Source organism: Gopherus flavomarginatus, chromosome 11, assembly GCF_025201925.1.
Source record: "Gopherus flavomarginatus isolate rGopFla2 chromosome 11, rGopFla2.mat.asm, whole genome shotgun sequence".
NCBI classification, from domain to species: domain Eukaryota; kingdom Metazoa; phylum Chordata; order Testudines; family Testudinidae; genus Gopherus; species Gopherus flavomarginatus.
Window position 1 is genome coordinate 40,814,445 of NC_066627.1, and position 14,939 is coordinate 40,829,383.

Sequence of the window (14,939 nt, forward strand, 5' to 3'; positions counted from 1 at the left end):
AGCTGATCTGGGTCTGGGTTGCAGCAGGCTAGTGTCTGGCTAAACAAGGCAGGGTTCTGGCATCCCAATCTGGCAGGGAAAACGGGCTCAGAGGTAATCTCAGTACATCAGGGGACAGTCCCAAGGAGATCTCTGTGACCAAACCCATCACACCTTTCCTATCAGAACTATTATCTTACTGTATTGACTGCTGTCTTTGCTCTGTTGGCATGTGCAGTCTTCACTGCCCATTAAGCCTTTTCTCCCACAGGCACCTATGCACTCTCTCCCATGCTGCTACTAATGCATGATACAAATTTTCTGGAAAAAACAATCAGAAAGCTACTATCTCTATTAGGGCCCTCCCTTCTCTGCTGTGATGCCTACAGTGGTGAGGGTGATAGGACTATCCAGAGAGGTCAAACTCTGTTGCCCTTCCATGCACACTGCTTCAGGGAGAACAGTAAGATCTATATATAGAATAGGGTCCTCCAGCACCACAGCCCTCTCTCCCTGATCCTGCCCATGACCTGCTCTATCCACCTTCAATACATGGCCATGCAGCATGCCACTCTTCCCCCTCCCCACGAAATATCTTCTTTTGCATAGCAAAATTGGATTATTTCTCTGCCATGGAACCCTTCATGGCATTGGAAGCAGGGGCAAAAATTGCCCTACAGGACGATTTCTTATCCTTACTTTCAAGGCTCTTTACCCTTTTGCTCTTGCCTGCTCCACTACTGTCATTTCAACCCACTCTCAGCATCTCACTTTTTCCTCCCCTCTCCCAAACAGCCGGAACACATTTTCACTTCCCAGTGCCAGACACCCTCCTTAGAACTCACTTCTTTCATTCCATACAAATCTCTGCATTAGTCTGAATGACTTCAGTGAAGCTACACTGGTTTACACCTGCAGAAGTCTGAGGCCCTGGTCTCTTACATACCAAGTGCTGTGCAAACGTATGGTGCTCTATAAACAACAAAAAACCACTAACAATTACACTGGTCTACAATTTTTGAGAAGTCGTCTGCTTCAGAGATAAAATGTGATATTTATTATGTACTTTGATGTGCTGAATTCAAATATGACAATTAAAACAACTGATTGGCTACTGTTTCTAAGATATTTAAGTTTTTACATTTTATGTCTATGCATATTGTGTAGATAGAGTTTTAATCATAAATTGTAAAGCTAGGTCTTTTCATATGTTTATGGTTCCTTTACATGAAAATAGTTCACCTGTCCTGTTTATGTAACACTTTAAAAATCAGCAAAAGGGTTATATAAATAAAATTTATTATGAAACAAAAGGCAAAAAACTATTATGTACATAGTTTAGTCCTATTCAGTGTTTACTAGGCGCTTCTTGGCTTGTCTCTTGTATTCATTAAATGGAGCATCTCTTGTCACTGTCCAGCAATAGTCTGCAAGCATTGATGGGCTCCATTTGCCCTGATAGCCTGCCAGGAGATTCCACTGCTGTAGTCTGGCGCCCAACAGCTCTGCCTTACTCTTGAGTAGTTCCAAATCCCTGACAAGGTCATTCAGTTCACCTTGTGTTATGAGGTGTGGTTCAAAGGAGGAGGATGGGAGAAAATGTGGGTCCTGTGATATTGATGGTTCAGGACCAGAACTTTCATCCTCTTCCTCATCTGACTCAAGTGAGAATGATTCTGGTGCATCAGGAACCGGCAGTCCTTCTCCGTGGGGTACTGGGCGTATAGCTGATGGAATGTTTGGACAATGCACAGTCCACTTTTTCTTCTTTGACACACCTTTCCCAACTGGAGGCACCATGCAGAAGTAACAATTGCTGGTATGATCTGTTGGCTCTCTCCAAATCATTGGCACTGCAAAAGGCATAGACTTCCTTTTCCTGTTCAACCACTGGCGAAGATTTGTTGCACAAGTGTTGCAGCATGTGTGGGGCCTACCTCTTGTCCTGATCTCTAATTTTGCAGCCAAAATAAAGGTGATAGGCTTTCTTAACCACAGTGGTTATACTGCACTTTTGTGATGCAAAAGTCACTTCACCACAAACATAGCAGAAGTTATCTGCACTGTTCACATAAGTACGAGGCATCTCTGCTCACTTTGGCTAAACAGAAATGTGTCCCTTTGCAAAATCAAACACTGACAAATAAGAGAGCATAACACTGTATGATTTCTAGAGCTGATATAAGGCAATTTGTTCAGCAGAGTGATGTAAGCTTCATTATGATTGCATCATCCATGACTTCTAGGAATAACGTGATACAATTCATATCATGTATGACGCAATACCAGCTTCAGATTGCATCATTCATTGTTTTGCCTAAAAAGCAAGTACTGTCCAAACCCAGTCATAGATTTATTCATAGATCCAGTCAAAGATGTATTTTAGTCATTTCTGGTTTAAATTGAGATCCCTTCCCTTTATAACTCACTTATCCTCCGCCATTCTCAAGTCAAGGGTCGTATATATTGACCTAATAGCATATCTTGAAAACTAGAGCCAATCAACAATTTTAAGCATCATTTTCGTTCTCAGTGACCCAGAATTAGTAAAGTTGGACTACATTTATTTCAGAAGCATTTTAGCTGTAGAGCAGTGTTATTTTCTGAAGATCATTGTATTTACAGAACACTTTAATCTAATCAATAGCAGTTTTTCTAAAGACAACTCCCCCTTGTTTAGTGTTTTCGGCACATGATGCTATCTGTGCAAGAGTCAAAGAACTACCAAGTTGAGAAAGCAGAAAGTTTTCCATTTATTTTGGCTAACCTAGAGAAAAGTTGGAGTGCAGAATCTGATTGCCAAACCCCAAGTGAAGATACCCAAATGGGAAGAGATAGTAAAGGTTTAACTTAACTGATGAAAGAAGTTTCAAGGATGTCCATGTTTCCTTGCTTTTATCAGTGTTAATCGTTAATCAGGAAAAGAGTTCTGAGAACAGAGGGTGTGTGCCAACTCTTAGGAGTTAATAAACTCAGAGGATGAGACTATTAAATCATTGTTTCAAATATATTTGTGAGTGACAGTCCCAAAAGAGTTAAAATTCAGTCTCCCTTTGGAAATGCCCCCAACACAAGCACACAAACACTGCAAAAATCAGCATTAATGTATTCTGGCCAGCAGTGGTTGCATGCATGCAAGTTATTCCTACTGGGATCACAAACCTGCATGGACATTGGAACCATTGAGCGGACATGGGATAGATATAAAAACACATGAGCAATGCCTCTTGATGTTAGAGTTCAGGGGAATCCAGAAGGGGGTGCAAAACTTCATAGGATCCAATTCTGAGCTCATATTGGAATAACTTCACTGACTTCAGTGGACTCTCTCCTGAGCTACACCCACATCCAGACCCTGTTCCTTAAGATCATTTTCCTTCCGACAGTGAGATACCATAACTTGTAAGACCACAAACAACTCTAATAGTGAGCTCTTTTGTCAAGAAGAGGTAACATAGCTGCTTCTCTGCATCAAGGAAGCCCCTCATAAAAGTCTGCAAAAACACCAAGTCCTCCTTTAAATTTTTTTCCTTAAAACACATTGTAACAGGGTTCACTCACTCCTAAGGTGCCTCCTCCTGGCTGCTGCACACTTCCTCTTTGACTTTGTTGCTTCCCCCTTTGTGGCTTAGCCTTTTGGCTAGATCACTATGAGTTTTCCCCATTGGGGAGTTTCAAAGTCCCACAGGAGAAACAACCCCAGGAAGTCTTCAACTCTACTGCCCTGACTGTACCACTTCCCCAGTGGCTGGTAAGGGAACCTCTGCCCACTCTACTCTGGGTTCCAGCTCAGGGACCATCTAATCAGCAGTTAAGGTCTGAAACACCCCACTTTGCTGTCATTTCCCTGAGCTTTTCCTGCTCTGCCCACCTCAAGTTTCTGCTCCACCACTCTTCTGGGCAAATCCTTCCTTCAGGGCCTGGGTCCCTAGAGTTTCTACTCCTACTCTGTATTACCACCTTTCCTGCACCAGTGCCCATAGAATGGTTGTAGCCTTCCTACTATAGCCAGCTTCTTGGCTTTATACTAGCCCTGCCTTTTCCTTCTCAGCTGGGCTCAATCATCAGTCTGGGATTACTTAGGCCACCTAATTTCCCTCAGGTGTGGCCTATCTGGTTAATTGGCTCCTTCTCAGCCTCATTAATCCTTTCCAGGCTAATATGGGGTGAACATGTTCCATGATGCCTCCAGATAATGGCTAAGCAACTGTTCTGCTGTGGCCCCTGCTTATTATACTGTTAATAGCTATTATCTCCTGTTATCTTATGCTTCCTCAGCCTGTCATTCATATCCACCTGTTGCCTTTCATCTTAGATTGTAAGATCTTTTGGGCAAAGATTGTTTCTTATATGTTTATGCCAAATACAATGGGGCCTAGTCTTCTAGGTACAACCATACTACTAATTAATATGTAATAAAGTGTCCAAGGTTAGTGATTAATGAGTTACTTTGTTTTCCTTGATTTGCATTACAGAAATCAGTTGACTCATTTTCACATAATTTTTTAAAAAAAGCAGATGTAATAAAAGTTTTTTCCCCCTTAAAATAAATTGCATCCATTTGTTTATGAGTGGTGCTAGATTTGCAGATCTGAACATTGATGTGCTGTATTTATCAACAGAATAGATGCAGTAGAGCTAATATTCTGTCAATATGTCTTCACTGTGACCTGGAAGGACCACCTGTAGGGAGGTCTCCATGGCCCATTGGAATCCCTGCACAGACTGTCATTAACAGTTAACTGGTTAGTTTTTTGCGATGTGGACACATCTCAGAGTCACCAAACAGAAATGTGTTTTATTTTTAAAAAAAGCTAACTCACATTTGAATCATTCTTGTTACCTTCCTGTTAATAGAAATATATTGGGCTGTTTTTATACTTTACAATAAATTCTGCTGCATAGGAAAAGGAAAATGCACAATCTTCCCTAGACTGTTTTCCAGTCTGAATGCAGCTTGTCCCCTGCCTCCTAATGGTAGCCAGCCAAAAAAGAATTTATTTACCAAGCAAAGAGTCTACTCAATAATGCTTCGATAGAAAAAAAACAACAACCAAAGCCTCCTCCAGTAGAAACGAATTCAGCTGTTACTGTACAATACATAAAATTCTTTCAGCTGGCCAAATAACCCTTAAATCAGTGTTTATCAGTAAACACTTGAAACATTATAAATCAATTGCTTTTTCTAATGTTGATTTTTATGAAGCAGTCAGGTTCAGGCACCCAGGAGATATGTACTGCCTGATACAGGTACAATGTTTGCCTTCTGACCTTTATAGAGCTTGGCTTTTATTTTTACACAGTCAGCTTCTTTATCCTGTCCTTGTTTCCACTATTACACAGAGCGTGAAATATTCAGCCAAGCTACCTTTCTGAGCAAAATATGGAGCAAAGATTATTTGAAACAGAAAACATGCTTAAATCCTGTTTAAATGTGTCTGTGCTGGTAGGGAAGTAGAAAATAGGTTTTAGGTGAAAGGAAACGCATTTATCAAAAGGCTAGGAACAGGTGACAGAGAACATTAGTATTATTATTTGTATTACAATAGTCTCAACCAAGATCAAGGTCCCACTGTGCTAGGCATTGTACATACACAGCGTAATAGAAAGTTCCTGTCCAGAAGAGTTTAAAAAGCTAAATAGACAAGACAGCGAAGAAATGACTAATCTACATAGACAAGAGCAGGAAGAAGGAGGAGTATTACCCTCCCCATTTGGCAAATTGGGAACTAAGGCACAGAGAGATAAACATGCCTAGGGTCACAGAGGAAGCCTGTAGCAGAAGTATGGATTGAACTCTGAATCCCTGTCCTATATTTGTTAACTGCTTTTTCTCTACTGCCTGCGGGGTGGCGTTAGGAGATTTTTCACCTGCCCCTTCTTCATGCAGGAAGTGGGAATCCCTGACAATGTCACTGGCTGAGTACACAAAAGCTATGTGGTAAGCCTGGATTTCGATCACTGGCTGACTCCAGTAACTGTGCCCTTACTTTGTAAATGTAAGTCTCAGTGCCATCTGGACTTTGTACAAATTGACCAGAGCAGCTGCTGCAGAGGGAAAGGGAAATGCACAACCTTCCGCTGACTGTTTTCCAGTCTGAGTGCAGCTTGTCCCTTGTCTCCTAATGTTGGCTATGCCATCCATCGAGCCAAAGAGAATATATTAACCAAGCAAACAGCCTACTCAATAATGCATTGATAGAAAAAAATCCACCAAAGCCTTCCTGGGGCCACTTTGCAAGCCTGTGTTCGCAAAATGCTCCCAAGTGCCACCCAGCATCACCTCTGTCTTGTGGGGAGAATGTTTCAGATTGCGGCTATTCATCCAGATCCCCGCTGTAGCATTAGGAGAATGCCAAGCACCTTGATAAGGAGGATATGTAAAGCTGGATGCTGTCCAGATAATTAGAGCCCTGCAAATCCATGGGTATCCGCTATATATCTTTATATATATAGACCAGATGCGGATACAAATTTTGTATCTTTGCAGGGCTCTGACAGTAACAGTCCAATGGGCAGCTGTGAGGAACCATGGCACAGATCCTGCACCTGCCTTAGGCTGTGGCTCCGAGCTGCCTTCCCCTCTCACCCCTGGTGGGAGCTGGGTTGGGGAGAGCTGCGCTGGCAGCTGTGGGAAGCCTGGGTCCCTCCACCTGCCCTGGGCAGAGGGGCTGGGGGGTAGGGATAGATACTGGGCAGGTGGGCAGGGACATGGGCCCGGGGCTGCTCAGGCCCCCCGCCCAGGGCACGTGGAGGGTCTGCCACGGCTCCACACAGCTGCCTGCCTGTCTCTTACTGTGGCCAGGCTGCCCCTCCAAGGCACCCCGTTGCACCCCAGTCAGGGAGAGCTGCACTGGCAGCTGCGGGGAGCCTGGGTCCCTCTAACTGCTCTAAGAGGGGGGCCCGCAGGGCAGGGATAGGGGCCGGGGGCTGCCACAGCTGCCAACGTGGTTCTCCCTGACCCGGCTCTGGCCTGAGGGGAGGCAGCTCGGAACTGCAGCCCGGCCATAGTAAGAGCTGCATTGGCAGCTGTGGGGAGCTGTGATGGACCCTCCCTCTGTCCTGGGTGGGGAGTCCGAGTAGCCCCCGGGCAGCTCCACAGGTCCCCCCCCCCCGGGCCAGGCCAGCCTGAAGCCCAGCTAAGAGTGAGGCAGGTTTAGGGGAAGGCCAGAGGGGCTGGGGAGCTCCAGGCTGGCAACTCTCCAGGCTGCAGGGCCTTTCCCAAGGCTCCATAGAGGCACTGGGTTGCAGAGAGAGGCAGCAGATTCAGACCCAACCTTGCCTATAATAAGTGGCTGACACTGCAGTCTGCCCCAGGGCGTGGAGGTGAGTTGGTGACTGGCAGTCGCCTACAACTGAGGTGAGGTAGGAATAGAGGGGAGTGGGGTTCCCCTGGTTGGGGAGACCCTGAGACTGTGGGGGACAGCACCCCAAACATGAGGGACACTGGGGCCAGCGTCAGCAGGATACCAGCCTGCAGAGAATGCTCCAGAGGCTGGAAGAGCTAATTCCCTGGACAACCAGCAGTCACACATCGCTACAGAGATCTATAATCACCAGTTCCTCCAACTCTCACACAGAGGTTCTCCACCAGATTGGCATTGCAGCATCTGCCATTCATTGTTTACAATGAGTATGGAATCACCATCATCTCGGCACAACAGCCAAGTTCAGAATGTATTCTCCGTATCTTCTCTGTATTGCTGTACAGTTGTGAAATACAGACACTATGTCTTCAGACCGGGGAAAGCTGGAGGCTTTATATATAAAATGCCAACGCCATATATTGGGCATAAAGTGGAATTACTTCCTTGAAATGCAGATGTTTATGGTCATGCTGGTCCACAGTTCAGAGGGGCAGCAGCATAACATACTGCCCCTGAAACAAGGCTCATGTAATGACCAAGCCCTCAAGAAGATATTAACAATTTTTACTAGTAGGAAGCTCAGATAATCTCCTCAGTTCCATCAGCCAAGAGGGACATGGATCCATTTGTGTCACTGCTAATGCATTTTCCCCTTTGTCATGGATTTGCTTATATTACATTTTCACAAAGCTTCAGCATGGGCAGCAGAGATGAGAAAGCGAGAGTGGCAAATGCAAATGAAAAAACAAATCCACCATATTTTCTGGCACAACTATAAAACTAGACCAAATGTTTCGATATCTTCTGTCATTCTCTTGGCTCTCTCAGTAACTCAGCAGATCTTACTTCCCAGGCAATGTTGTGCCAGGTTGAAAACAATGCAGCTTCAAGGATTTTCCACCATATTAAATTAACTTTACAAGCAGCATAAAGCAAACAATGCAATAACATTTATGATGAGAAGAAACAGGTGAGATGGGGAAGAACTGTAATGAAGTCTGCAACCTTTTCTCCTCTCCACAGAGGCCCTATTCTGCAGTCCAATGCAAGGTTTTGCAGTCCAGATGTATTTCATATGCAGTGCACATCTGGGTTTGCAACGCCTTTTCTGTGGGGATAGGAATGCAGAAGGCCAAGGGCCAGAACTTCCCTTGACTTCAGTGGAGCTGGGCCCCTTTGCACAGCTGAGGATCTGGCCTTGAGAAATTAGAGGAAGGATGCTTTTGTGATTTCTTCATGTAGTGAATTATTCCAGGTATTTTCATATTAAAGAAAAAAGTATGTGACACCTGTTTTGTTTTAAGATGTGGACTGGGTCTTAATGGAGCTAGGCTCAATACCTGGCTCTGCCACAGACTCCCTATGCAGTCCAGATAAACTGATTTTTAAAAATCTATTGCCTTAAAACAAAACAGCTATCATACCAAACCTTTTTTATTTAACAATACCTGCAATAGTTAGCTATGTGAGGAACTCAGAATTTCCAACTCTATTACAAATAATTATGTTCCATTAGTGACTTCCAGAACTTTGTTGCACCTATGTCCATTTGTAGTGATGAAGCTAAAAGTGTGTGTGTGTGTGTGTGTGAGAGAGAGAGAGAGAGAGAGATTCTTTTCTTGAGTACCGTCATGGTATAAGTCCCCACTCTGAACCTTAGCGTCCAAAAGATGGGGTACCAGCATGAATTCCTCTAAGCTCAATTACCAGCTCAGTACTTGTAGCGCTGCCACCAACCAGGAATTCCAGTGCCTGGTACACTCCGGTCCCCCCCCAAAACCTTGCCCGGGGACCCCCAAGACCCAGTCCCTCTAGATCTTAACACAAGGAAAGTAAACCCTTTCCCTCACCGTTGCCTCTCCCAGGCTTCCCCTCCCTGGGTTATCCTGGAAGATCACTGTGATTCAAACTCCTTGAATCTTGAAACAGAGAGGAAAATCCACCTTCCCCCTCCTTCTCTCTCCCCATCCCAGACTCTCCCTGAGAGAGAAAGTAATCCTAACACAGAGAGAAAATTAACCTCTCTCTCCCCCTTCCCTCCTTTCTCCCCACCAATTCCCTGGTGGATCCAGACCCAGTCTCACCTGGGGTCTCACCAGAATAAAAAAACAATCAGGTTCTTAAACAAGAAAAGCTTTTAATTAAAGAAAGAAAAACAGTAAAAATTATCTTTGTAAATTTAAGATGGAATATGTTACAGGGTCTTTCAGCTATAGACACTGGGAATACCCTCCCATCCTAAGTATACAAGTACAAATTAAAATCCTTCCAGCCAAATGCACATTTGAACTCCTTCCAGCCAAATACACATTTGAACTCCTTCCAGCCAAATACACATTTGCAAATAAAGAAAACAACCATAAGCCTAACTCGCTTTATCTACCTAGTACTCACTATTCTGAACTTATAAGAGCCTGAATCGGAGAGATTGGAGAGAAACCTGGTTGCACGTCTGGTCCCTCTGAGCCCCCAGAGTGAACAACAACCAAAAATTAACAGCACACACACAAACTTCCCACCCTCAAGATTTGAAAGTATCCTGTCCCCTGATTGGTCCTCTGGACAGGTGACAGCCAGGCTCACTGATTTTGTTAACCCTTTACAGGCAAAACAGATATAAAGTACTTCTGTTCTATTAACTCCTACTATCTGTTTATGACAAGTACCTAGGAACATTTAATTTTATTTTATTGAGCTCTGGTAAGTCACTCCTAAACTGAAGCACTCAAAACCTCTAATTTGAATAGCCTGACTGGTGTCCATCAAAGTAGACATCTTGAAAACACTCTTTTCAAGGCACTTATTGAACACTATCATCTGGAAATGTCAGATTTTCACTCATTTAAATAATGTGACAGCTTCCAAAAAAGACACCTGATGAGCATCAGATTCCAGTGTCACAAAAAGTACAGAGAAGAAGTAGCAAGAAAATATTCAATCTAGAGGATTTGAATTCTGCTATTAGGTGTGATATATTAAAATACTCTTACTATTAAAAAAAGTGTTTTTCATTTAAAACAGAAAACAAAATGTACACTTGAGACATTTTTTAAAAAGGTCCTTACACTTTCCGCAATGATTTTATTGCTGGTGAAATATGCCAGCTTGATAGTCCTGGAAACTGGAGTATTCTGCTTAGCTAAGACTATGGGTGGCAGCAGCAGTGCAAGCTAATTGTAGTTGTGCAACATGACCAGTAGGGTTGGACTGTCAGGGGGCTGAATACCCTATGTACTACACTGGGAGTTGTGGTGCTCAGCACCTCTGAAAATCAGACCTCTTTAGTGTCTCAAATTGAGCACCCCCAAAGTGAGAAGAACCGGTTGGAAAACCATGGTCCTAGTTTTTCTAGTATCAGAGGGGTAGCCGTGTTAGTCTGGATCTGTAAAAGCAGCAAAGAATCCTGTGGCACCTTATAGACTAACAGAACGTTTTGGAGCATGAGCTTTCGTGGGTGAATACCCACTTCGTCAGATGCATGTAGTGGAAATTTCCAGGGGCATGTATATATATATGCAGGCAAGCTAGAGATGATGAGGTAGTTCAGTCAGGGAGGATGAGGCCCTGTTCTAGCAGTTGAGGTGTGAAAACCAAGGGAGGAGAAACTGGTTTTGTAATTGGCAAGCCATTCACAGTCTTTGTTTAATCCTGAGCTGATGGTGTCAAATTTGCAGATGAACTGAAGCTCAGCAGTTTCTCTTTGAAGTCTGGTCCTGAAGTTTTTTTGCTGCAGGATGGCCACTTTAAGGTCTGCTATAGTGTGGCCAGAGAGGTTGAAATGTTCTCCTACAGGTTTTTGTATATTGCCATTCCTAATATCTGATTTGTGCCCATTTATCCTTTTCCGTAGCGACTGTCCAGTTTGGCCGATGTACATAGCAGAGGGGCATTGCTGGCATATGATAGCGTATATTACATTGGTGGAGGTGCAGGTGAATGAACCAGTGATGGTGTCGCTGATCTGGTTAGGTCCTGTGATGGTGTTGCTGGTGTAGATATATGGGCAGAGTTGGCATCGAGGTTTGTTGCATGGATTGGTTCCTGAGCTAGAGTTACTATGGTGCAGTGTGCAGTTTCTGGTGAGAATATGTTTCAGGTTGGCAGGTTGCCTGTGGGCAAGGACTGGCCTGCCACCCAAGGCCTGTGAAAGTGTGGGATCATTGTCCAGGATGGGTTGTAGATCCCTGATGATGTGTTGGAGAGGTTTTAGCTGGGGACTGTATGTGATGGCCAATGGAGTCCTGTTGGTTTCTTTCTTGGGTTTGTCTTGCAGTAGGAGGCTTCTGGGTACACATCTGGCTCTGTTGATCTGTTTCCTTATTTCCTCATGCGGGTATTGTAGTTTTGAGAATGCTTGGTGGAGATTTCATAGGTGTTGGTCTCTGTCTGAGGGGTTAGAGCAGATGCGGTTGTACCTCAGTACTTGGCTGTAGACAATGGATCGTGTGATGTGCCCGGGATGGAAGCTGGAGGCATGAAGGTAGGCATAGCGGTCGGTAGGTTTTCGGTATAGGGTGATGGTCAAATGCACATTTGTCTATTAGTCTATAAGGTGCCACAGGATTCTTTGCTGCTAGTTTTTCTATGCTCTAATTATCCTACTGGAATATGGGTACGATACTAACATATCTCACAGAGGGGTTGGGACACTTAATGGAGTATTTATAATGGGCTTTAGATCTTCTGGCAAGAGGTGCTACCCAAATACAAAGCATATGCTGGTTATGGATTGACACTGCCCAGTGTATGGGTATTTATATTCAAATTCTGCTGACATCAAAAGTGAAAAAGTTTGGAAGCCTTAATGTAACATGAAATGGACATAGGTTCACTCAGCAGTGCCATCGATTTGGCTTTGCACGGATGTCACTAAGATGAGTCTGGCCCATTGCTCTTTTCTACAGATATACACATTGTTATTTTACTCTCTCTTGCTTGTTCATATAGACACAATACAGTGATTTCTTACGTGCCCACCACCACAGCCTCTGGCCACAAATACATCATTAAAAATAATATACCCCATACTACTGACAATAGGCAGCAACAATCACCAGTTAACCTGCTGTCTGTGCCTAGTGGTGACTTGGAAACAGCCCACGCTAGCTCAAGCACGCAATAATCCTTGGATAAATGCAGTGTGCCCTGGACTATGCTCTGCAAGTTTGCAAACTTGGCCCCCTCACAAGTTTAAGAAAAATCCTCAAGAATTTTACTTATTCCATTAGGCAAACATGGAAGTTTCCTGTGAGCTGAAATTTACAGAGCTCCTTTTGATTTGCCTATTAACTCCTCTTTGTCAACATCCTCAACCACGTCATCAGTAAAGGCAGCTTAGTCCCTGGAAGAGGTTTTCTTGGCTAACATGTTTGCTGTATTAGCTGTTTGGCTGGATCTGCAGAATCTCTTTTTCTCTGCCTGTCTCTGGATGAAAACTGTCACCTGCAACCTAAGGTCTGGGTGAAACTCTCCAACCTCAGGGCTAAAGCCACTATATGACAGTTGTGTGATGATACTGAAGCCACATAAACACACATCCCATCATCCCAATCCTGGCCTGACCCCAAATCATCGTCCCCATGTTCTTGTTACCCACTGCCCTGCATAGGAATTTAATTTAATTTTTTTATTTAATTTTATTTAATACAATACACAGTTCCAACCATATACCTCTAGCAAGGGCACAATGCTGCATATTCTTGAGCACCACCTACTGACAATTTATCTGTTAACAGATGTGCACGGATGGGGTGGGAAACCATATGAGGACAGGACAGGAAAAAGCTCTATTAATTAAGACATCTAAAGCTTAGAGTGGGTTGGAAAAATTCCAACAAAACATTGCCAAATCAGCAAATTCTGATGAAGCAAAGTCAGAACATTTTGCAGAGTCTGATTTTGCCAAAGTACTGATGGAAACCAAGTAGGGTTCCACTTGTAAGTGGGCCCAAAGCATGGGCAACCTTCCTCTCAGCATTAAATTGCTTTTAATTTTACCTATCTTAATGCATTTGTATTTCTCAGAGCAATCTTTAGTATCTCTTATCCACTCCATGCTTTACCAACCTTTGGTTTTATCAGGAATGTTGGCCTTGCTACACATCAAGGACATCTCTTGTTACTTCACTATTTTCTTTCCTTTGCTTGCACAAAACACAATAAAAGACTTTCCCAGGAGTGTACTCTTTTCTTTCCTGTATTATTGTTTCTGCCAGTCACTCACCAGCTAACACAAGAGACCGTTCAAACTGATGGCATTTTAAAGGTGGAGGTTGTGGGTCAGGTTGGAATTTTTATCTACTAAACAGATAGGTTTGGCATTGCGCAGTATTACTATTCAGGGTTTGCATTCCAGTATCAAGAGATGAATTGTCTGTAACAATGAAATCTAACTAATGGAAATCTACTTGGAAAAATATTACTGCCTCTGAATGGCATAAACTTGAACTTTTGACAGCTTCTGAATTCCCCTACAAGCTTGTAGCTCATTAGCTAGGCCACTGACACCACTTTTTTTACTTCATAATATTCAATAGCCTGACTAAAGTGAGATCCAAGATTTGCTGTCCTAGAAATAGCTGCAGGACCTGGCAGGCTCCATCCCCAGACCCATCCATCCCATCATCCCTGGCCCCCACTGCCTCCCTCCCTACCTCCTCATCTAAGGTTTAATTTATCCCCCAGCTTGCCAGGGTTGAGTAAGTCTGCTGTGAAAAGTAATATATGTATGTTTGTTAACATCATTTTTCACTGCCTCCCAGCTAGCTAAGAAGTCTGCTGTGAAAAGTGATTTTAACAAATGTATTTTTCAGAGAAGTGGACTTCTTAGCTAGCAAGTCTAACACAAAAATGCAACCAAAAAAGCAAAAGAAACAACAACAAGACAAGGACATGCCATGAACCTTCTCTATGTTTCTATTCTGTTTGGGTCTAGTAAAGAATAGAGACAACTGTACATCATTTTTATTATTCAATCTGCAAAAAAACCCTTACATAAATAAATTACTATGATTTGGATGTGTATATGTTCATATTTATATGTTTTTCCTCAATTAATTAAGTATTTTAGGAAAAATTGTCATAGAGGCCACCAGCAAGAGTTAGTGGCTGTACTCTGAGGCCACCAACAAATTTGTTGTGAGAACCCTTGCAAGAGGTGACATCTAAAGACCTAAACATAGCAAAATGCATAGGGAGTTATGGGCCAGATATCCAAAGAGTTTAGGCCATACAGGTGTCCTCAGTTGTCTGATTTGTAGGCAGGATTGCGTCAGTTATAAAGACGTGCAACTGAATGCCTGAACTCTGCAAATCTGATCCTATCTCTAGGAACCATGCAGGAATGAAATACTTTCACAGGGTTACTATAGGGTCAGTCATTTCATCAATCAAATTATATCAATTAATGACAAAACAGCTGCTGTTGCCTTACAGGAAGTTACATATGGAAAGCAGAATTTTCTTTTCTTTTCTTTTATTAACTTAGAAAACTGCTATTAACTCTTCCTTGCTAAACACAAGGAAGTTTTCTGATTTTTCTTGGGTAGCAATTTAGATACAGTTTTACATTTTCCATAGTAACTCTGTTAAATC

At 43.1% G+C, this 14,939-nt stretch overlaps 1 protein-coding gene across 1 annotated transcript in view; it reads right to left on the reverse strand.

Moving 5' to 3' along the window:
- The window catches only part of CTCFL (CCCTC-binding factor like), a 92,204-nt gene that overhangs the window by 24,894 nt on the left and 52,371 nt on the right, over positions 1–14,939 (reverse strand). The window lies entirely within an intron of this gene.